At 40.8% G+C, this 22,439-nt stretch overlaps 2 protein-coding genes across 5 annotated transcripts in view; one reads left to right on the top strand and one right to left on the bottom strand.

Annotated features, from left to right (window-relative positions):
- The window catches only part of ASB7 (ankyrin repeat and SOCS box containing 7), a 49,321-nt gene extending 40,194 nt beyond the window's left edge, over positions 1–9,127 (bottom strand). Inside the window, exons 1-3 of the mRNA XM_003828431.6 lie at positions 8,354–9,127; positions 8,071–8,169; positions 1,546–1,667 (exon numbers count right to left, since the gene is read on the bottom strand). The gene's annotated coding sequence lies outside the window, so the exon portion shown is untranslated. The remainder of the gene's footprint in view (positions 1–1,545; positions 1,668–8,070; positions 8,170–8,353) is intronic.
- The window catches only part of LINS1 (lines homolog 1), a 34,627-nt gene continuing 21,263 nt past the window's right edge, over positions 9,076–22,439 (top strand). For 2 of the 4 annotated variants that reach the window (XM_003828430.5, XM_055099022.2), the window contains exon 1: positions 9,076–9,279. The gene's annotated coding sequence lies outside the window, so the exon portion shown is untranslated. Of the gene's footprint in view, positions 9,284–22,439 lie in introns of all 4 variants that reach the window. The other 2 variants (XM_008953823.4, XM_055099021.2) reach the window with 2 other exon arrangements.

Raw genomic sequence — 22,439 nt, 5'->3', positions numbered from 1 at the left:
CCAACATACAATGAAATATCTGGCCAGGCACAGTGGCTCACGTTTGTAATCCCAGCACTTTGGGAGGCCAAGGAAAAAGGGACCACTTGAGCCCAGGAGTTCAAGACCAACCTGGACAACACAGTGAGACCCTGTCTCTACAAAAAAATACAAAATTAAAAAATTAGCCAGGCATGGTAGTGTGCACCTGTAGTCCCAGCTACTCGGCAGGTAGAAGCAGGAGGATCACTTGAGCTTGGGAGGTTGAGGCTGCAGTGAGCTGTGACTGTGCCACTGCACTCCAGCCTGGGATACAGAGCAAGACCCTGTCTCAAAAATTAAAATAAGAAAGTAAAATGAGACCTCCTTCATGGAAACAGTAAGAGTCCAAAGTGAAATGGTAAAAAGTTGCATCTTACATGTGTGTATACAAAAACATTTTTAGTGTGTTTTTAAGCTTTTAACTACATACAGAAAACTAACAAGCTTCCAGAAAGCCACTCCAGGTGTGCTAACTGGAAGGAATAGATTAGACTCATCTCTTAACTAGTAGTCCCTTTGTTTCTAAACATTTTTTAAACTGTGATGAAGCCCTTTAAAGACATTTCTGTTCTCATATGTAGGTTAGACATATCAGGATAATCTTGCTATCAACAATCGTTTATCTTGCAAAACTTACTATAGACTGTACAAAAGTAAACTTAGGCCTAGGTTAAGTCAAATCATTACAACTTAAGAATACAAATATCCTATGTTGTTTTATACATAGAAAATGGTGTCATTACCTACTCCTAAGTATCACGACTAAGTGCTCAAATTTAAAAATATCAAGCTACTTCTACAAATTGCTATTTCCTCAGAGAAATATGGGAATAAACAAGATTGCCTCTTTTTTTTTTTGAGACGGAGTCTTGCTCTGTCACCCAGGTTGGAGTGCAGTGGCGCGATCTGAGCTCACTGCAACCTCCACCTCCCGGGTTCACACCTTTCTCCTGCCTCAGCCTCCCAAGTAGCTGGGACTACAGGCGCCTGCCACCACGCCCGGCTAATTTTTTTGTATTTTTAGTAGAGACGGGGTTTCACCGTGTTAGCCAGGATGGTCTCGATCTCCTGACCTCGTGATCCACCAGCCTTGGCCTCCCAAAGTGCTAGGATTACAGGCGTGAGCCACCGCGCCCGGCCACAAGATTGCCTCTTATTTCTTCTCTCAATTCCTTCACAAAAATTGTCCCTTCTTAGAAATTTTAAAATGAGAATCCTTTCAGAATAGGTTTTTGCTTATTCTGTTATGAGAGAAAATGCTGAAGACCGTCCGAAGGAATTAATGGAAACATACTATGCTCACAATCATCCTTAACAGCTTTTCTTTTTAATTAAGTGATTATGTTGGCACTTAAACGAGGCCTACCATGCAAGAAAAAGACTGAAACAATATCAAAACAAACCTGGGTTTTCTTTAGTGAGTGGTGTATTTAGTATACATTAACTGATTTAAGAGAGAAGTAAAAGTTAAGTGAGCTTTCCCCCGGAACAACACAGATGACCGATGACCCTGAGGCAACTTGCCTTATGGAAGAGTGTCCCTTCTCCTGATGTACGGATTGCCTAGTAACCATTGTGCACGTACAGCATCGTGGGGAGGGGCTTCAAAGTACGTCCAGGCTACAGAGCAAAAAAGCCTTCTTAACCTAAAAACAAATAAAAATAACAATCATAGGAAAATTCCTTAAAATAATAATCATAGCTGTCTGCATAGTCTACCTTTTGATGAATGTAAACTTCAGTGCTTTACAATAAATCTATAGAGCAGAGAAAGAACTCAGATCAACTCTTACAGAAAATAATCTTGTTACATATGTTCATCTCCAATAAATACGATTTAGTTTCAGGCTTTTCCCCCCAAAATGCAGCTATTTGAGAAAGAGCAAATAAAAACAATAATAAATCATATATTTGGAATTTGGATGCAAGCATAGATTCTTCATTTTCCTGTATTGAGAATACAGTTTCAGACTTGCTTTAACTGAATTACTTTTTAACCGACACCATTAGTCACCTGCACTTTCTAAACAGGACTTAAATGAGAATACGTGTGCATGAAATATAATAGGTGGCCTGGGTTAAAATAAAATCTATGACAACTAAAAGGAGACTGTGTCTTTAAATGCATTTTCTTCATGTGCCCTAAAGGCATCAAGTCAATCACTTTGAAATTGTTATTCCTTTATGCATACACCAAACTAGATAAAACATTAACAACAGCCTTGCCAGGTTCCCCATGTGAATTCTGAATAAACTCTAACCACAACTAAAAGAAAAGGGATCTTTCTTCGTGTCAATTAAATTCCAGCTCTGTTAATTCCAACAAGGTTAAGGACACAAAGTGACTTCCACATAAAACTCTAGGAATGACATATTGGGAGAACTACTACCTCATCCCCTGACGGTGGGTGAGCATCACTTAAACCTTCAGACAAGAAAAGGTCGGGCCACTTAGCAACCTGGCCCGCGGCAGTTGTATGTCCCGCTGGCTGCACACCAGAATTTTCAACCAATCCAAATTGGTATAGTCCACTTCTCTCTTTTCCTCTATTCTCATCTACTTTTCCTTGTCAAACCTCTTCAAGGAAGGTAAAGAGTTTGCCAACTTGCCCTTGGAAATAAAATTTGTTTTAAAATTCTATTATTATTTCTAAATAAATGAGGCCGACGAGATCAGAACAACTCCTACAAAGCAAGCTGTGAAACATGCAAAGCGATCCTTATACAAATGGCCGATTCTAAGACTGGAACATCACACGGTGCCAGAAAGCAAGGAGGTGCTCAAAGAAAGACACCACGGTGGGGGAGGTCAAAGGGACACAGGAGCCAACTGGAAGATCCCTCAATAGCCAAAGAGGGAATAACTGCAGCAATACTTAAAACAGTACCAGATGACAAAGTACAAAGTGGATATCAACAGTTCACATTGATACAAATAACTGATTCGATAAATAAAGGGGGAGAAACACATCTGTTGTTCAGAATTCCAAATAATTTGTATAGATAGTCCCTCCTCAAGGTGGTGACAAACATACGTTAATATAAGATGTTACTAGGAGAAACTGAGTATCGAGCATGTAGGAACTCTGCACAGCCTCAGTAATTGTTCTGTAAATCCAAAGCTTTCCTATAATAAAGTTTATTTTAAAATGCAAATCAGTGTCCCCAATGATGAGCCTCACACATTGCCACAAATGAATATGCCACCACTTTTCACGAGCTACATCTACATTTCAAGAGTGAACATCACTGGACATCTCACTTCCAAGTGTGTCCTCAGCACCCCTTACTTCCCATAAGAAGTAAACATGACCCAACATAGCTTCAAGCCTGAAGAATCCTTGTGGTTGTTGCTGGCTTCCAACTATCCACCGCCACTTCCATGGAGGCAGCTGGAAGTGACAGGGAAGACGGCATGAGAGCTGAGCAGAATAGGAAATGGTGTTAATTTATTAACAATATCAAGAAAAGGCCTGGTGGTAAAAGATGAAGTGGCGAAACTATTTCTCCCCACAAGAAAGATTCACAGGTGGTAGCAACTTGTGCTAATTCCATATGAGCGCCTTCAGTCAAACAAACAAATGTCTACAGAATGCTTGACACTTAATGTGGCACAGTGATAGGGTTTGGCCACAGGTAGCACCTCCAGGTGGTATTCCAATAGAGTTCTGCATACTTAAAATGAATTTTTTAAAATCCCAGACATTTTAAGATTATTTTTCTCTTTTCTGAAAATACCAAGTGCTATAAACAATAACCACAGGTTTAAACCAAAAAAGTACTCCCTGCATGTACTAGTGCATCAACGTTTACCAGAAAAAAACATACACACACGTCATGCACACATGATCCCTGTCAGCTGCACTGCTTTGAATTACGACAGAAAATAATTTATTACCAAAGACCCCCAAGTAGTCAAAAGCATCAACAAGTAATTTCCTCCTGGTGTTACTTTATGAGAGCTGCGCCTGACAGAGTCGAGTCACGTGTATAAATGAAGAAAAGACTATGGAGCTGAAAAGCAAACACAATATCCAGTGGTAAATATGTCTATTAAAAAACAACAGAGGAAGTCCAGAGATGAGAATGGAATAAAGCCTATTTTCCCTCAGGGAGTTTATTAAAAAACTGACAGCTCATGGAAGTCACCTATAAAAAGGAAAGGAATATAGCAAAGGAAGTAATTTTCTTTTTTCTTTTTTTTTTTTTTTTGAGACGGAGGCTCACTCTATTGCCAGGCTGGAGTACAGTGGTGCGATCTCGGCTCACTGCAACTTCTGCCTTCAGGGTTCAAGCGATTCTCCTGCCTCAGCCTCCTAAGTAGCTGGGACTACAGGAGCGTGCCACCACACCCGGCTAATTCATGTATTTTTAGTAGAGACGAGGTTTCACCATGTTAGTCAGGATGATCTCGATCTCTTGACCTTGTGATCCGCCCGCCTCGACCTCCCAAAGTGCTAGGATTACAGGTGTGAGCCACCGCGCCCGGCCAGGAGGTAATTTTGTAAGTTATGTATGTTTAGTTATGTTTTTGTGGACTCAGGAGCTACTGATACTCTGAGGGTATGATCTTCAGAAATTTTATTCTAGGTTTCACAGTCACAAGGAAAAAAAAATCAAACAAACAAGGAAGACTTTCTTTTCCACTTGGGGTCAAAAGAAAAGAATCTAGGCTTCCAAGCTTTAATACTATTGACCATATTAAAAACTACTAATTTAGAAATTCAAGTACATTACCATCTAATTTCCATATAGATGCCAAGTGAAGTTCATTTAGTTAAACCCAAAACTTCTTGCTTCACATAGTTAAGTCTATATGATAGAACACCGTGAAGAATAAAATAAACATAAAACAAAATATGCTTAAGACCTGTCCGAAGTTACAAAACCTTCACCAAATTTGACCATATTTCCCAAATCTCCTTTGGCATAAATGATTAGACATTAATGACTTTTTGCATATTATTATCATTAAAAGTCCACACATTTCTGATTAAGTGATGCAAACTGAACTGTGCTTTCTGATGTCACATAAACTTAGCAACAAGATAATGGCTTACTACTCAAAGAAAGAAATAAGCATTTCTTTGCAAAGTAAACAAAAATACATGCTGGTAAGAAAATAAATGCAATCAGCAACTCCGATGACATTGGGTCTGAGAAAAAAAAAACAAATCCTTCAATGGTTCACATTCACAAGATCTAAGAGGGAAGATGGATGGAAAAACAATACACGGCCGTACCAAAACGGAGAACATGGCTGAGATGCCTGTTCACAAGCTCTACTGATATGATCAGGAGCCTGGAACCCAAAATAAAGTATAAGTGTTATTTTAGTGTCACTCAACAAAGTATAGCATAGTGGTTATGATCCAAAACAAACAAAGGTATTAGTATTTCCTCCAAATTACTGGGCCTCCATATAACATAAGGATTTATTACCATGCACAACTTATCCATGACCCACATAAATTCCAGCAGAGAAACCAATAATTTTCATGAAGTGTGGATGAAGCAACAGAAGAAATTTTGGACTTATCCAGACCCAACTCAAAGCTTAAATCACAAGTATTATAACGATGAGGTCCTGTCAATATTATCTTATTAACCTAGGTCTGCCAACACCATCTTTGTAGCCTCATGTGTCAATTCCTAGAAAGTTTGCAAGAAAGGAGACAATCATCCTACGTAGGGAGGGCATTCAGGGGATTATGAAGTGGAAGGCTGAAAGTCAGGTAATAGATATGCCCATATAAATGATATCTGGCTTTAGACTTTTTAGGGATGGTGTGTATCTCTATGTCACCAAAGTTAAACGTGAACAAATTAAAGAGATACTGTATGTGTCATAGTATTAACTAATTGTAAATGACATCACTTTATGTGTAAAGAATGTAAGTACTGGCCACAGTATACTAAAGATGCATCATTGCATATCTTCAATTAAAATCAATTATTCTCCCTACGTGATTATAAATCTATATTTGGTGACGAAATAAATTGGATTTTTTTTAAGCCACATGATTGGCAATAGAATTAATACAAAGCTAACTGCCAGGTTAAAAAATGTAAGCTACCTAACTAGCCATGTTGGTAAATAAATACCCAAATTAAATACTCTAAATGCCTGGTATAATCTAGACCAAATACTCTCAGTCATTCTGATATTAGAAACATGACAGATGTTGACAATTTACACATATTCCCTAATCTTAGAAAAACTATTAAAAAATGAGATGATCCATGAAATACTATTTAAGCAATGAGAATGAACTGGCTGAGAGCTAGAGTAAAGCCTTATCCTCTCTTACCTTATGTGCTGGACTAGCCACAGACTCCCTCCCTTTACCATCTCAGGTGAAACTACTCTTTAGAAATGAAAGCGTCCTAGAGTTACATGTAAAGCTGAAAAAATATTTAACTGAGAGGCTTGAATACAAAACACAGTACTTCATTTTGATCTTTAGAACATACTTCAAATATTTTAGCATTTTTTAAAAGTTCTGAAGTAATCATTAGGCCATCTCCCTGACAACTTCCATACTTACATAATAAAAATTAGCCTTTAAAGATTTCTGGGTAGCTTTTACTGAAATGATGTAGTCAAGTACTCCTGATTCCCTACATATACATACAAAAGCTGCCCTAAGTTTTCACCAGGGAACAGTCATTGGTAGATACTGATTCTAAATCCTATTCCCTAGAATCTCTTCTTTTGGCATGCAGTTCCATGTGTCAAGAATATGCATACCTCAGATCCCCTTAAAAGCTATGTCTTTATCTCTTTAGCTATGTCTTAAGAATTAACAGAATCAGTAAAGATACTAATTTCTTTTTGTGGAGGGCAGAAAGTCCAGTGGAACATAGGAAATCAAAAATATTCACTTCTGCTATTTTAAGCACTTCCTTGTAACAAAAATTCCCTAAACAATTTGGGATATTAAAATAACTCGGATTAACACGTCACTTTATACTTTTGCTACTGGATGTTAGAAAAGTCATCCATTTGGCTAATTTTGGAATTAAACCTTGTATAATTTCCATGCTTATATCCCCCCTTTAGGAATTACACTAATGTCCTAAGTTTACTTTCAGAGCATTTTCAGAAGCAGCAACAAAATATGGCAGCAGAAATGTGATCACATGAATTAGATGCTTAAATTTCAATCCAGCAAACTCTACGTAAAAGTTTTAAAATGAGAAATCTTTTTTAGAGTGCTAAAATTAAGACCCAGATATGTAAACACACCAAAAGGTTCCTTTGTTTTTAAATTCCTGAGTCAAACGATTAATAAGATATTGTGCAAATTTTTAAAAGTTCTTCTAGAAAATCTGAGGTGTAAGAAACATTGTATCTTTATAAGTTTCAAAACCCATCCACATTTGTCACACACAAACACACAGAAAGCCCAAAGAGTTAATTATGCCTAAGTGCTTCAGGGTAATAATGTTGCCTTCATACCATTCACACTCTTAAGGTACACAGGTTGGCTTTCTAGTAGGAAATAAAATCAAACTATTTTCTGAAACTCATAAATCTCAGGCCAATAATTTACCTTTCTCTACCAAATCGTTGTCAGTTAGATAACTCAAAAGATTTTTCTGATGCAGGTAGAAGAAAGGTGATAGGAAAGAGTAAGGGGGAAAACAGTACATTGTGGTTTAATTAAAAAGGAAAGTCATTCAGAATTAACAAGCAATTAACAAGGAATTAAGGAATTCCTATGAGAGTAAGGAAGGGAGGGTAGCTACAAAAAGGTCTCAAAGCCTCAGAGCAGAGTAAATGGCACAGTGTACCAAAAGATAATGAAAAACACAGAAACACACTGTACAGAAAGAAAGTGGGAAAATACTGTCCTGGGTAGAGAAGTTATAAAATGTTAAATATCAGGCACGGGTAATGTTTTTGTTTTTCCTGGGAAACTGGGGGTGGGGGTGGGGGGGTTAGGAAAGGTTGCATTCCCAGGCAACCACCCTGAAAATAAACCACTGCTTAATGAGGTAGGGGCCAGGAATAAACAACGGGGGAGGGGAGGGCTGGCTCATTACCTTTACAGACGATGCTGGTCAGAGGCACTGTGCCTTCTGCTTCTCTGATAGGTGGGCAGACCTCTTCCTGCTTTCGCGTCTTCTTCAGCCAGCTCAAACCTAGAAAAACAGAAACCAGTGAGTGGTGTAGTGTCTCAGGGGTGGGGAGGGGGGGCTGTGAAGAAGGGGGAGCTCAGGAAAGGAGCTGGAGAGTGGCAAGGGCAGGCAAGAAAAAGCAGAGATTTTCCTCCCTCCTACCCTCCCAGCCAGCACTCTTCCCCTCGGGGGAAGTAAAGGACTTTACCTGTCTCCTCAGCTGCTGCTTCTCTTCCTCCTTTCAGCCTCCTCTACACTCACCAACTTCTCCATTGAAGAAATACCCCAGGCAGGGCCGGACCCTGGTGTTCCTGATCCTCCTCGGTGCCTCACGGCCCCAGCCCGGCGAACATCCGAACAGCCGAGAAGGCAGGAGGTGGCGATCCCGGCCGCCGGGCAGCCTTGGGGCAGAGGTGCAGGGAGGCAGGGAGGAAGTCCTGGCTCGGGTGGGGGGGCAGTCCCGGTCCAGGGCTCGGAGCAGGGGGCTGCCGCGCTCCGGGCCGGAGGCTTCCAGCTACGGAGGGACCCAGCAGGTCTCGGGACGGCGAGGTCCCAGGTCATACGGGGCCCGAAGTGCCAGCCGTGGGGTCTCCGGACAGGGGGCTTTCGGGATGCACTTTGCACTGGGCCACCCCCGCCCCCTCCCTTCAGCACTTTGGGGTCACTGGGATGGGACCAAGCCTTCAACAACCAATCAGCGCCCGCAGTGGAGCCTGAGCCTGGAGCCGTAAACCAGGTCCGGGATGGGTGGGGGTGGAGGGAGTAGGGACGACTTGGTTGGTTGGTTGCTTCCTTCTCTCCTCCTTACCCCCGGCAGCCCCCACCCTCTGCCTGCCGTAAAGTTGCCTTCGCATTCGCGACAGTTAAGGGAGGCGTGCCGAACGGGGCAGAGATTCGTCTCCGATTGGTCTCACTCACTTCCCCTTACAGCTTCCCCGTGGTGGCTTCCGAGGCTCCGCCCCTGGCGGAGGGACTCAAAGCCGTTGCTAAGAGACACTATTCGCCGAAGGCGGTCTCTGCGCATGCGGGAGGAGGTGCCAGCTTGTACTTTCTGTGAACTACGGTGGCCCAGAGCGGGCATTTGTGTTCCCTCAAATGGCGGTGTGAAGAGAGTTCGCCTGAGCCAGATCCCAGGCAGGTAACCGGGACCGGCCGCCGTGCTGGCAGCAGGGGAGGCACGAGTGCGGCCAAATGAGAGCCTGGTTCAGGGCTTAAGGTTGGGAGGGCGGCAGGCTCCAGGAAGCGAGTAGAGGGGTGCCTTGTTTCTCCGCCCCTGTTCAGCGCTTGTCAGACGCAAGTGCCCGGTCTTGGCGCGGCTGTCGGTCCTTGAGACCCCGTTAGCTTCCAGGCTGGCAATGCCTCGCCTGAAGTGGGAGAACGGACTCTCTTTGGGATAGCGATGACGATCCAAGGACTTTCCTGAAAGGCTAGCAACGTTGGCGGGTTCCTGTGAATGAATGGAGAGGGGTCGTGGGGAAAACGCGAGATAGACTGATCAAGACATGTTTGTTAAGCACTTTATTCATTTAGCAAGTGTTTACTGGCCACTGTTCTAGTCCCTGGGGAGACAACAGTGAACAAGATAGTGATTTCGGGGAAACAAACACAAAATTATCAGATGGGGATGGGTTATATGAGGAAAATCAAGCAGAATGGTGGAATTGATTTTGACCAGGACGTGATGGGCTGTATTAGATAGGTAGTGCTATGGTGTGAATATCTGTCCCCTTCAAAACTCATGTTGAAATTTAATCCCCAATGTGGCAGTACTGAGAGGTAGAGTCTTTAAGAGGTGGTTGGACCATGAGGGTTCTGTCTTCACGAGTGGATTAATCTATTCGTGGATTAATGGGTTATCACGGAGGTAGAACTGGTGGCTTTTTAAGGAGAGACTTGACAACTCGTGAGCCTGCTCAGCCCCCTGGCCACGTGGTACTTTGCGGTGCTGTCTCGTGGTCCGTCAGTCTTAGACTTCCCAGCCTCCAAAACTAGACAATAAATTACTTTTCTTCATAAATTACCGAGTTTTAGGAATTATTTTATAAGCAACACGAAACGGACTAAGACAGATAGGAAAGGTCTCTGAGGAAGTGACATTTGAGCAGCGATCTGAATGACAAAGAGCCAGCCATGCCAAGATCTAGGGAGAGAATTTTGCCAGCAGAGAGAATTAGAAATGCAAAGCCTCTGATGCTAGAATATGCTTTGCTGTTTACAGGAACTGCCAGAAAGAAGGCTAGGGTAGCTGCAGCAGAGTGGTAGGAAAATGACTGGTAATGAGACTGGGGGGTGGGGCATAGAGGTGAGAAGACGCCGAGAGTCAGATCTTGAAGGGCCTTGGTAAGCCTTGTTTAGGAGTTTGGACTGTATCCTAAGGAAAGTGGATTGGTTTTTCAGAAGGAAGTGGGTGTAGGGTGGGCCTGGATACAACCACTTTGGAAGGGGTCGGTTGCAGTTGTCCAGAGGAGAAGTGCAGTAGTGGCAGTGAAGATAGATTCAGCTTTTTTATTTTTGTCCTATTATACTTCCCAGCAATCATATTTCATCATTTCAACTTTCTAAATTTCCATTTCTTCTTGAAATTAGTAGCTGAATTATAATTAGAAACAACTTATTCAGGACTATTAAATGCTATCAATTTTTAGTAGCTTTCGGTCTTTCAATTCTACCATGATTTCTCCCTGGTTTTTTTTTTTTTTTTTTTTTTGCTTAACAGCAGGACTCCAATGTAAACAAATAAAATAAAAGCGGTAATTTATTAGTATTGTTAAATGAAATGTATAGGAAGCCATTGTTTTAGATTAAACCCCTGCACTAGGCCCAACAGACCAGGCCAAATCAGAATGGAGTTGCTGGTGCTAGGTGTCACATAATCAAACAACTTAGAAATGGGCCAGTTGTCAAAAAATCCAGAAGATACACAGGAAGGAGTCAAGGAGGCCTGATTTACCTGAGCCAGCATGATAAAGAAGTCTCTCCTCCATTTTGTCTCTGTGAGGAAAGTAACTTTGAAATGACCAATCTGTCTTTTATTCTCTTTTTGCTTCTTCAACCCTTTTCAGCCCACCTCTCTTCAGCTAATCAGAACACCTTTTCTAAATTTTTAGTTGAGATGCTGCCAGATTCATGAATTGCTAATAAAAGCCATTTACATCTTTAAATTTGTTCAAATTTTGTTTGTTTTTGTTTTTGAAATGGAGTCTCCCTCTGTCGCCCAGGCTGGAGTACAGTGGTGTGAGCTTGGCTTACTGCAACCTCCACCTCCCAGGTTCAAGCAGTTCTCCTGCCCCAGCCTCCTGAGTACCTGGGACTACAGACACTCTCCACCACACCCAGCTAATTTTTGTATTTTTAGTGGAGATGGGGTTTTACCACGTTGGCCAGGCTGGTCTCGAACCTCTGACCTCAGGTGATCCACCCGCCTCGGCCTCCCAGAGTGCTGGTATTACAGGTGTGAGCCACTGCACCCAGCCTCAAATTTTGTTTTTTAACAGTTCAAATATAATGTACAAGTTCAGTTTTATAACATTTACTAATTATAGAGTCAAGAAGTTTTGAACTCCCAAAAAGAAGGAAAAAGAGGGAGAGAGAAATGAATAAATATGTAAATTGTTGTGGAGAACATATTCATTCTTATAGCAGACTCGGCACCCATGCAATTCATATGGTGTATTTGCTAAATGATAGTTAAGTAGAGAGATGGGGGCCTAAGAACTTGTTGGTGAAGAGCCTAGAAACAGAGTTGTCTCCTAATTCCTAGTTCTTTGTATTTCTGGCCATTTGTTTTTCATTTAAAATCCTGCCTTTGAGTTAAACAACCATTTTCAAATGATTGAAGTACATGATTATATCGTAGCCAAGTAACATCATATTGTCAAAGTTTCACAGAATGTGCTACTAGATAATTTTAAATTGCTTTATTGAATTGGTGCTATCAGATTTGCTAATTTTTATAACTTTTCAATGATGTAAAAGCAGTTTAGATTGCAGAATATTTATAACAAGTTAATATTGATTAGGTTTTAACAGATACACATTTCCCATTAACTTAATTAATAATATAAAACTCACAAAAATGGGAACATCTTACAACATATAAGTGAAATAATTTGGGATAAGTATTTATGAAGCTTGATTCATGAAACCCTGACTCAATCAGAATTGAGTATATTTCTTGAGTAGAAAAAGACTTTATCATTGGAAAAATGCCCCAGCCCCACTGCAGCAATTCTGATTTAGCTGGTCTCCAGGGAGTCCAAGGCTCATGGATTTTTCCTAATGTTCCAGTGATGTCAGTGTCAAGGTCAGATTCCAAGGTCAAGGACCACTGCCCAGGAGGCTGTGTCCTGGCCCATAAAGCACTTGGTGGTGGAGAGAATGAGCAGGTTATGCTCTAGTTGGCAGCAGGAAGTGTTCTGGGCCTGCAGGTTGTGTCTGGGGATCTTGGTGTAATAAAGAGGGCCACCATAAAGACAGATGCAGCACAGTTTGGAGCCCATCATCTGCCTTGTTAGCCCAACTTAGTTCAGCTGTACCTGGCAGAAAAGGAGATGGGGCTGGGTAGAGAAATTGTATTTCAGACCTTGGTCATCACAGCAAAAAGAACGCCGAAAGAAAGGAAGCTAACTGGAGGCTCTTGAGTTCCTTATAGTTCTTGCCCTGGTAATTTAAGGGATTTTGGTCTTCTATGCTATTCTACCACAGCCATTTTAAGATGGTGCTTCAGTGTGTGTTGCTTCTGTCAAGTACGTTGTCAGATGTGTCATATGGTAAAGACTGAATGAGCTCAGAACTTAATCCCTGCTATGGATACTACTGTTTATAATTCTTTGATACTACATTTTTATTATAATTTAAAATTCACAACTTAAAATATTACATGGTGTTTTTAAAGTTTTTTGAGATCAAAACAGTACTAAAATATACTTTGGGACTGATTTTAGGATTGTCACATATACACTACTAAATTAATCTTCAGCCAGGAATGTATTCCACAAATATAAGTACCTACTGTGTATCAAATGCTGTGCTAGGAGCTAGGGAAGAACCAAGCAGACAACTCTAAATCATACAAATCATTGCACAAATCGTTAAAGTATAATTGTGACACATTCTGTAAGACAGGGCACCAGAGCTGGAAGACAGTATCACCGGAGGACCTACCCCTGCCAAAGAAAGTCATATTTAAGCCTAAAACAAAAGGGAAAGTGGGTGGAAGGAGAAGCATTGTATCAAGGCCCAGAGGCTGGAAGGAACCTTTCAAGGTTAATAAATAAAGACATATTGACATCTTCCTACTTGAGTTGTACAGGTGTTTTCACATATAAGCCATTTAATTTTTGCAAATCTTTGAGTATGCTACTTGGCTGAGGTAGGTAGATAATCTCGTTTTATCAATTGAAAAATCAGATCTTGTCTGTGTACAGAATTTAGGAGTTCAGTAAAATCTAGACAGTATCACATCTATAGACAGTTCCTCAACGCTACCCTGCCACTGGTGGCGGGTTTGTGGGGGCAGATGGAAAAGGGACAAGGCATAGACTGGAAAAGGGGAAGACTAAGGAAAACCTTTCAGTGAAATATTTCATTCTGAAGTACCACTTAAAACATACAGTTATAATTTAGCAACTAAGTATAGAAAAGTATCATTCATATTGATACACTGGAGAATTTCCATTTATTTAAAAAATGCTTAGCATTAGCATATAAAAACCTAAGGAGCTGAGATTCCTCATCAATAAATCAAGTAGATTGCGCAGTGGTTCTCAAAATGTAGTCCCTGGTTCAATTCTTGGGCCCTCCCAGACCCACTAAATCAGAATCTCCAAAGTGGGCCCAGCCATTTGTGTTCTAATAAGCCTTCCAGGTAATTCTGATGCTACGGTTTGAGAATTATCTCTAAATTATCTCTTGAGATTTTTTCTAGCATGAACACGTTATGATTCTAATGTCCAGCATTAATCTGTGCTATGTTTAAAAAAAAAAAAAGATTTGCCTTTGGAGTGGTCACATAATAGAGCTACTTGAGAAAGATACCGTTGCCAGTAGGCCAGGTCAGGTTCTTCGCTTCTCTGCACAAAAGAATTTGAAAGGGAGACCACAGTGAAAATGTAGAATGTTTGTTGCAGAGTGAAAGCAAGTACACACTCAAAAGAGGAGCCTGGATGTGCTCAAAAGAGGCGTGTAATGTGGTCAGGGCTCGCTACGCAGACAGGCATGATGAAGGCACAAGTATTCTATGATGAAAGGAGAGGGTTTCCAGGAAATGGGCGGGCAGTTCCCGGAATCAGGGCGCCACCCTTTTCTTGACTAAATGTGGTTAATCTGGAACTGTCATGGCTTCAGGTACGTGGCAGGGAGTGGGCGGTTTCCCCAGGGAAGTTTTATGGTAATAGGGCATAATGCAGCCAAGAGTATGCATTCAGTCAAGTTTTTGGCCATCTTGGATTTAACCAATTGCAGCAGGCTTCCTCTGTTACATTCTTATCTGTGCCTGGTCCCCAGGTAGCCCTTTCCCATTGGCACAGCTGCCGGCATTCACCTATGCAACCTTTTACTTGTGTATCTATGCTTGCAGCTTGATTTTTCAGGCCGCTTTTTGTTAGAAAAGAAATGATTTGGGGGCTGCTTTTTATTAAAAGGGAAACCTTGCCGAGGACTCTGTTACCCTCACTATCTGTCTAAATAATTTCTAGCTCCTGTATCATCAGGCTGTTACCAGTATATCACTTTGACAGAAAAATGCATTTAAGCATTAAGTCTTTTATCTATAACTTGATTGCCAGGCTTTTCCTTCATGCTAAAAAAATCTGGCCTGTTTCACAGTCCTAAGACAAGAGTTTAATAGGAAGACAATTTACAAACACGTGACAGAGTTTGTATTCTCACTATCTCAGAAGTAACCTGGAAACTTGTTAGAAATACAAATTACTGGGCCCCACCCCAGAACTATCTTATGGGAAGCTCCTAGGGTAGGGCCCTGCAGTCTGCTTTCATAAACCTGTCTAGTGCATGACACAGTTTGAGTACCATTGTTTTGAGGAAAAGGAAGGATGGTGTAGCACTCCAAGGCCAGTAACCGCCAGCACCCCCTTTAGCCCTGAAGGTAAAGAGAGCTGGCAGTTCCTGGAGCTTGAAAGTCCAGCCTGCCTTCCGCCCCTCCCACTCCAAATCTCCTGGAGTCTGTTGGGGCACAGAGGAGAGTGAAGAATGGAACTAAAGGGAAGATGCTGGCACATGGCATGCTGTCGGAAGAGATCTGCCCCACTTCTTTTAATAGGGGAGGGAGGTGCTCTTGTCTAACCAGACCCATTTTATTTTTTCTGTGAAAAGTGCAGTTTCGATTGGTGGAGGGAACCAGAATCCTGGAAGACAGCCTGGGTTTGGAGGCCTCAACTTCCGCGACAGTTGTCACTGCATCTTCATTAATGGAGCAAAATAGATTAAGTAGCCTCTTGGGCTGTGGTCAGATTTGAACCAACTGTTGTTGAATTAGGGGAAGGCCTACTATTGACTTTCCCAGTCTATTAGTCTATGTAGTAGCCACATCATATAAAGAAATAGTAATTTTTTTTACTTCTAATATTGACCATGGAAATAGATTATTTTTGTATTCTGAATTCAAACATAGACATATCTTTTTAAAGATAACCACAAATTGTTTTCCAAAGAGGATGTGCCGTTTTTCATTCTCACCAGCAGTGTAGGAGAGATCTAGTTTCTCAGCATCCTCCCTAGCATTTGGAGTCATTTTTAGCTCTTCTAGTAGTGGTAGTTCACTGCAGTGTTAATTCATATTTCTGTAATGGCTAATATGGTTAAGCATCTTTCTGTGAGATTATTTGCCATCTTTATATCCTCTTTGGTGAAATGTCTGTGCATGTCTGATCCATTTTGTAATTGAATTTTTTTTTTTTAATGTTGAGTTTTGGGAGTTCTTTATATATTCTAGGTACTAGTCATGTGCTTTGCAGATATTTTTCTTTAAGTCTGTAGCTTGTCTTCTCATCTTCTTAGGGTTTTTTTGCAGAGCAAGTTTTAAATTTTGCTGAGTTCCGGTTTATCAGTTTTAACATTTGTGGATCATGCTTTTATGGTCAAGTCTGAGAACCCTTTGACTAGCCTCAGATGCCTAAGATTTTTCCTACATTTTTTTTCTAAAAGTTTAAAGTTTACAGCCATGACCCATTTGGGGTTGACTTTTGTAAAAGGTTGGAGTTATTTTAGAGAAAGTAAAATCAAGGTCATAGTAACCCTTATTCACAGTGCCTTTAATGTGGATGAACTGTTGATGCCCGAGGAGGAACAGTGGATTGTTGATTTTTCATGGGGAACTTGCCAGGTTTGGTATAGCCACTAAAAGTATAGTCAGCCCTCCATATCCACGGATTCCATTCCAGTAGGTTCTGCTCCCCTGGATTCAACCAACCCCAGATCAAAAATATTTAGGGAATTGGGGAAAAATTTTGGCTACAGGATGGGTTGCTGGCTGCCAGGGGGAACCAGCCCTGTGCTCAGAGTTGGCACTGAACATGTATGGATTTTTTCTTCTTGTCATTATTTTCTAAACCGTACAGTGTAACAAATATTTACATAGCATTTACAATGTACCGTGTCAAATATTTTAAGTAATCTTGAGATCATTTAAAATACCTAGGAGGATGTGTGTAGATTATATGCAAATACCACACCATTTTATATATGGGACTTGGGCATCTGTAGATTTTGGTATCCTTAGAGAGTCCTAGAACAAATCTCCGACGGATCCTGAGGGATAACTGCCCTTTGTTTTGTTCAGAAACTCACAATTCCAGAAAACCATGTCACTGACAGCAGCACTACCAACAACATTTGATCCCACAAGATTCGTGATCATTAACCAAAATCAGAGACCCCTGAAGGTCTGATTACCATGCTGGCCTGTTGATTCTGGGGCTTAAATGGAACTACAGTCGGCCCTCTGGATCCACGGGTTCCACATACACAGATTCAACCAACCTCAGATTAAAAAATATTCAGAAAAAATAAAAAATAACAATACAATAATAAAAATAATACAAATCAAAACAATACAGTGTAACAACTATTTACACATCACTTACATTGTGTTAGGTATTATAAGTAATCTAGAGATGATTTAAAGTATATGGCAGGATGTGCACAGTTTATATGCAAATATTATGCCATTTTTTGCCAGGGAGTTGAGCATCCATGGATTTTGGTATCCTTGGTGGGTTTTGGAACCAATCCCCCACAGATACCGAGGGGTGACTATACAATTTTAAAAACTCAGTCAAATCGCTATCCTGATTAACATTTCAACCTGTAGTTGCTGAGTATCTTTTGAAAAAATTAATCTTAGTTTATATTGGGAAATTGCATAGTAATTGACCTTGATTTTAGATCTTGCGTAGCATGTGAAAATGATTCTGAGCACTATTGTTCTACAGTGTGAACAGTTAAGCTGTAGGAGTTACTATTTAATTTGAAGTCCAATGTTGAACTCTTGTCCTGGGCTTTTGGAGCACCAATGGAAGTTTGAAGAGTGCTTTGGTGGAGTGGTGAAGGACACAGGCTCTGATATTAGATTTTCTGGCTTCACATCCTGACTCTGCCCCTGAAGCTGTGTGACATAACATCTCTCTTAGTTTTCTTATCTGTAAAATGGGTATGATAATTAAGCACCCCCCCCCCCATAAAGTTGTAAAACTCACTTAGAGCAGTATCTGGTACATAGTAGGTACTCAATAAAGTTTAATGATTCGTATTCCTAACACAGCAATTTTATGTGAAGATGGGTGGGAACTATGTTATTTTATATTAATAAACACATGGTTTTATTAGGCATATAATGCAAAATTCAAATAGTTTACAGAACTTAAAAAATAAATAGATGCTTCAGAGAAATTTTATACTTAATATGGGTAACCCTTAGGCCACTTGGTGTGGGATTTCAGCTCCTCTGCCAAGAGAAAACACTAAGAGAACCACTGCTCCTTCACTTACCTAGTAAGACTGCCCCAATTGTTTGTTTCCAGGCTAGAGAAATCGTTCATTTATCATATAGATGGCCTCAGAGCCTGTCAGCATCCTGTGCACCCTCTGTCAGACACTTGGGTTTGTTGGTGTCTCTTAAAAGCTCGTTGTCTGAAGAGTACACATTCCCCCAGGCCAGCATGATAATGCAGAATGAGATGTGCAAACCTCAGAGCATCCACTTCAGAAAAAATTGTGGTCAGTTAAATCCCCTAGTTTGTTTTCTTAAGGATTTGTCCTTTCCTTTAATACCACAATTGCTTTAAAAAACACATACAAACTACAGTTTTCAATTCCAATGGGCTACCCGCAGACATTTATTTTAAAGACAGTGTAATTAAGAGGAGTTTATACTTGATCACAATAGAAACAGCCTAGCACCTATTGTCGTCATTCATTCATTAGCTGCCTGGCCCGTTGGCATTTGTGACCTGTATTACTAAGATGAATATTTTTTGATTTCTATCTAAGATTACAGGCCCATCTCCTTTAAGCCTATTACTTCCTATGGGACTAGAACAATAAGTTGATCTTTTGTTAAAGTATATATATGGCCTTTTGTCCTGGGTTCCTGAAGCAGCTCAAGACAGCTTCAGAGCACTAAAAGTAAAAGGCAGTGTTTTGTTATTTATAATAAACACTTTTCACACACCCCAGCTTATGTTAATGAGGTGATTTTTTTGGACCATCTAGATGGCTACAGGATGGAGTGCTCACTGCGGGGAGGGAATCAGCCCTGTGCTCAGAGTTGGAACTTTCAGCCCTACCCCCAGTCTCAGGAAGGGGAGAGGGACTCAAGGTTGAGTCTATCTTCAAGAGCCAGTGATTTAATCAACCATGCCTAAGTAAAGAAGCCTCCGTAAAAATCCAAAAGTGTTATCAGTTGATGGGTGTCCAGGTTCTTGGCGTCTTGAACAAAGAAAGCACAAACGAAGCAAGGGAAGACACACAAAACATACAAACAAAGCAAAGAAAGAATGAAGCAACAAAAGCAGAGATTTATTGAAAATGAGAGTACACCCCACAGGGTGGGAGTGGGCCAAGCATAGGGGCTCAAGAGCACCGTTACAGAATTTTCTGAGGTTTACATACCCTCTAGAGGTTTCCATTGATTACTTGGTGTATGCCCTATGTAAATGAAGAGGGTGAAGTAAAGTCACTTACTTAGTGTACACCCTATGTAAATGGAGAGGATATTTCATAGATGAAGTGTTTCCATTTGATTTAGTTCTAGGAAGTCAGCGTGAATTAGCCTTATGCCCCTGCCTCCAGACCCTATTCTGCCTCATTTCCCCCCAGAAAGACGTGATCCCCATAAATCTTTATGGAGGCAGAGGGACCAATGGTCTATCTTCTGTAACTGCTTCATGCTGGCTTGGGGCACAGTCCCTACCTATTGGGAATCACGGAACTCTCGCCCCTCTCTGTCTAGTGGAGGCAGGGTAGCTCCTTGATGGCCAGGAGTAGTGGCTGGAACCTTTGTTGCATGATCATCTGAAGCTTGATGGTTTCTAGGCGAGAGGAAATGAATTTGGTTAAAAGATTTAATGGGAACTTCAGCGAGTGGATACCTATGCTGCCAGGAATGTTTTCTAGAGATTTGCGGAAGAAAAACAAAACCTAGTCTGTTCTAGGATCTATGTGTTTCCTTAACGTCTTAATGCAAGCAACTCCATTTTGGTTGGGTTAGGTTTGGTCTGTTGGGGCCTAGTGCATGAGTTCAGTCCAAAACAATGGCCTTCCATAATTTTGTTTTAAAAAATTCTCCCTTTTTGGTCACGTTCTCACTTAGGTGAGAGTGTGACCAAAACTTAGGGCCTTAGCACAACTCTCAGTTACCTTCATTTTGGGTTTCTGGTCTCAGTGCATGATTCATAGGTTATGGTGTCCTCATGTTCACACATTTCTTTCAGCTCTTGTCATTCCAGTTGAAGAGAGACCATTTGACATTCTAGAGATGACTGCGTGCAACCATTTAAAACCTTTGAGAGAATACAGCACACAAGGGAAACTATTATTATTATTTTTTTTACCTTTTTTATTTTTTGAGACGGAGTTTTGCTCTTTTCGCCCAGGCTGGAGTGCAATGGCATGATCTTGGCTCACTGCAACCTCCGCCTCCCGGGTTCAAGTGATTCTCCCACCTCAGCCTCCTGAGCAGCTGGGATTACAGGCATGTGCCACCATGCCTGGCTAATTTTGTATTTTTAGTAGAGACAGGGTTTATCATGTTGGCCAGGCTGGTCTCAAACTCCTGACCTCAGGTGATCTGCCCGCCTCGGCCTCCCAAAGTGCTGGGATTAAAGGTATGAGCTACCACGCCTGGCCGAGACTATTGTTATGACTATCGGGAGGATAATACCAAGAGTTTGGAGTATGCTTCTTCCCTTAGGTTCCCATAAACCAAACCACCTAAAATCAAATAGATCAAAGAATGAGCTAGATAAAGAGCCTACTCATTTAACCAAGCAATCTCTTTGTTAATCCCCTACGATGAATCTCTATACTTTTCATTTGATGTATTTCTCCATAGGCCACAAGTGCCAGCAGCTGCATAGATACTTCTCTGTTCAGCCAATTCTATCATAACTTTAACAAGAGAATTTTAAGTCTGTTACATAACTGTAGCCTTTAGAGAAGAATCTGTTATACAGCCTATCATGAGGGAAACATTTCTAATCATTGCTTCTTTTGCAATGGAAAAGGGCCGTGGAAAAAGGACCTAACAAATGATGCCCTTCTAGAAGATTGAAGGCCTCCTAGCAATGTTCTCTTTAACTTGTGATATGGGTTAAGAGGAGTGAACCAATGTTCTGTTTCTGACTGATTATGAGGCAATGTGTGTACCATTAAAATTTCTCACCTGCATTGGACCTTCATCTTTTATCTGTCAAAGTATAAGGTTATTCATATATGAGGCTGGCTGCAAAATCCTTCACAAATAAAAGTGTACCCCATAAGTGCATACAACAGACCCCCTTTTCATTTCTATTGTTCTTGGAGGCATAAACAAAAAATATTCAAAGATAAGACTCTCATAATAGTAGAAGTCTTGATCTGTGATCTTGGGAAAAGCTGTTCACATCAAGGATGCCATGTTCTTCTGGGGAGTGACTTCCTTGGTTAGCTTTACCTTAAGGGTTCCTATGGGTGTACAGTTCCAAGAGTGTGGAGGGACCCTCCTCAGTTGTGAGATTATGAACCCAAAGTTCAGGGTTCCAAAGTTTTGCTGCAATGTGGATGGCAAGGACAACCTTTCTCCAATGTTCTCAGAAGATCTAATCTTTAGGCTCTAGATTTGTGAAGGGGTTGATTGTCCTCAGCAAACCATAAAAAGCTTTCTGTACCTAGTGAAAATACACTGTGGCGTAATGACTTAGTTTTATAACATGAGCCCTCTTGCATGGGAGAGCTTTTATATAACCAGAAAACATGCATTGAAAATAATAATTGAATAAAATCCCTTTATAAAATGTTTAAATGGCCCATCAGGTGACCAAATGTACCTGAAGCTTTGATTATTTTCCCAGGAATATGGGCCCAAACATTGGCTATAAAGTATTTCAGTAATTTATAAGCCACCACACCAATATATTCAATTTGGATCATTTTATCTTTTCTATGATGAGTCATGGAATGCAGAACTTTTAATAATAAAAGCTTTAAGGACTCAGAAAGGACAAGGTGACCATCCTGGTCCTCCATGAGTCCATGCTTAATTAATATTAGACTTATATCCTCTTGAATACCAGTTGTTTCTCCACATTAGGTGCATAGCACTGGTAACTGATGGGTTATCATAGGTAAATTGACTTAGATCGTGGAGTTCATTCAAAATATGTATCTAAAACAATTTCAGTATCAGCTGATTTAACATGAAAATCTGACAAAAAGTATTTTCTTGGTACTTAATTCTTGTTCTACTTGGGTTAGCAGCTTTATACAAGGAAATTTGGTTATTTCTGTGGTTTAACCCTTTAAATTAGGCAAAAATGTACATTCCCATGCTTTCTTATAGTCTTTTACCAACAACACCTTTCACTGTTCTTACACACCTTGCATGTAAAACTGTTTCTTCAGTAGTCTCAGTTACATGTTACAATGTTAACTCTTAGCAACTTTTACTTTTGGTGAAAACCTTGATAAGTTTGGGGTTTTAATTAAGTACTAGATGTGGAGAAGCCTAGAACCCAGAAAGAAATGCAGATAAAGTCTGACTTTTTCTAGCATCTAACTCCATGTGTCCCAGGCCCTACCTA

The sequence above is a fragment of the Pan paniscus genome, chromosome 16, assembly GCF_029289425.2.
Source record: "Pan paniscus chromosome 16, NHGRI_mPanPan1-v2.0_pri, whole genome shotgun sequence".
Taxonomy (NCBI): Eukaryota; Metazoa; Chordata; class Mammalia; order Primates; family Hominidae; genus Pan; species Pan paniscus.
The sequence above is the reverse complement of the archived record's forward strand: the minus strand, read 5'-3'. Positions and strand labels throughout refer to the sequence as shown.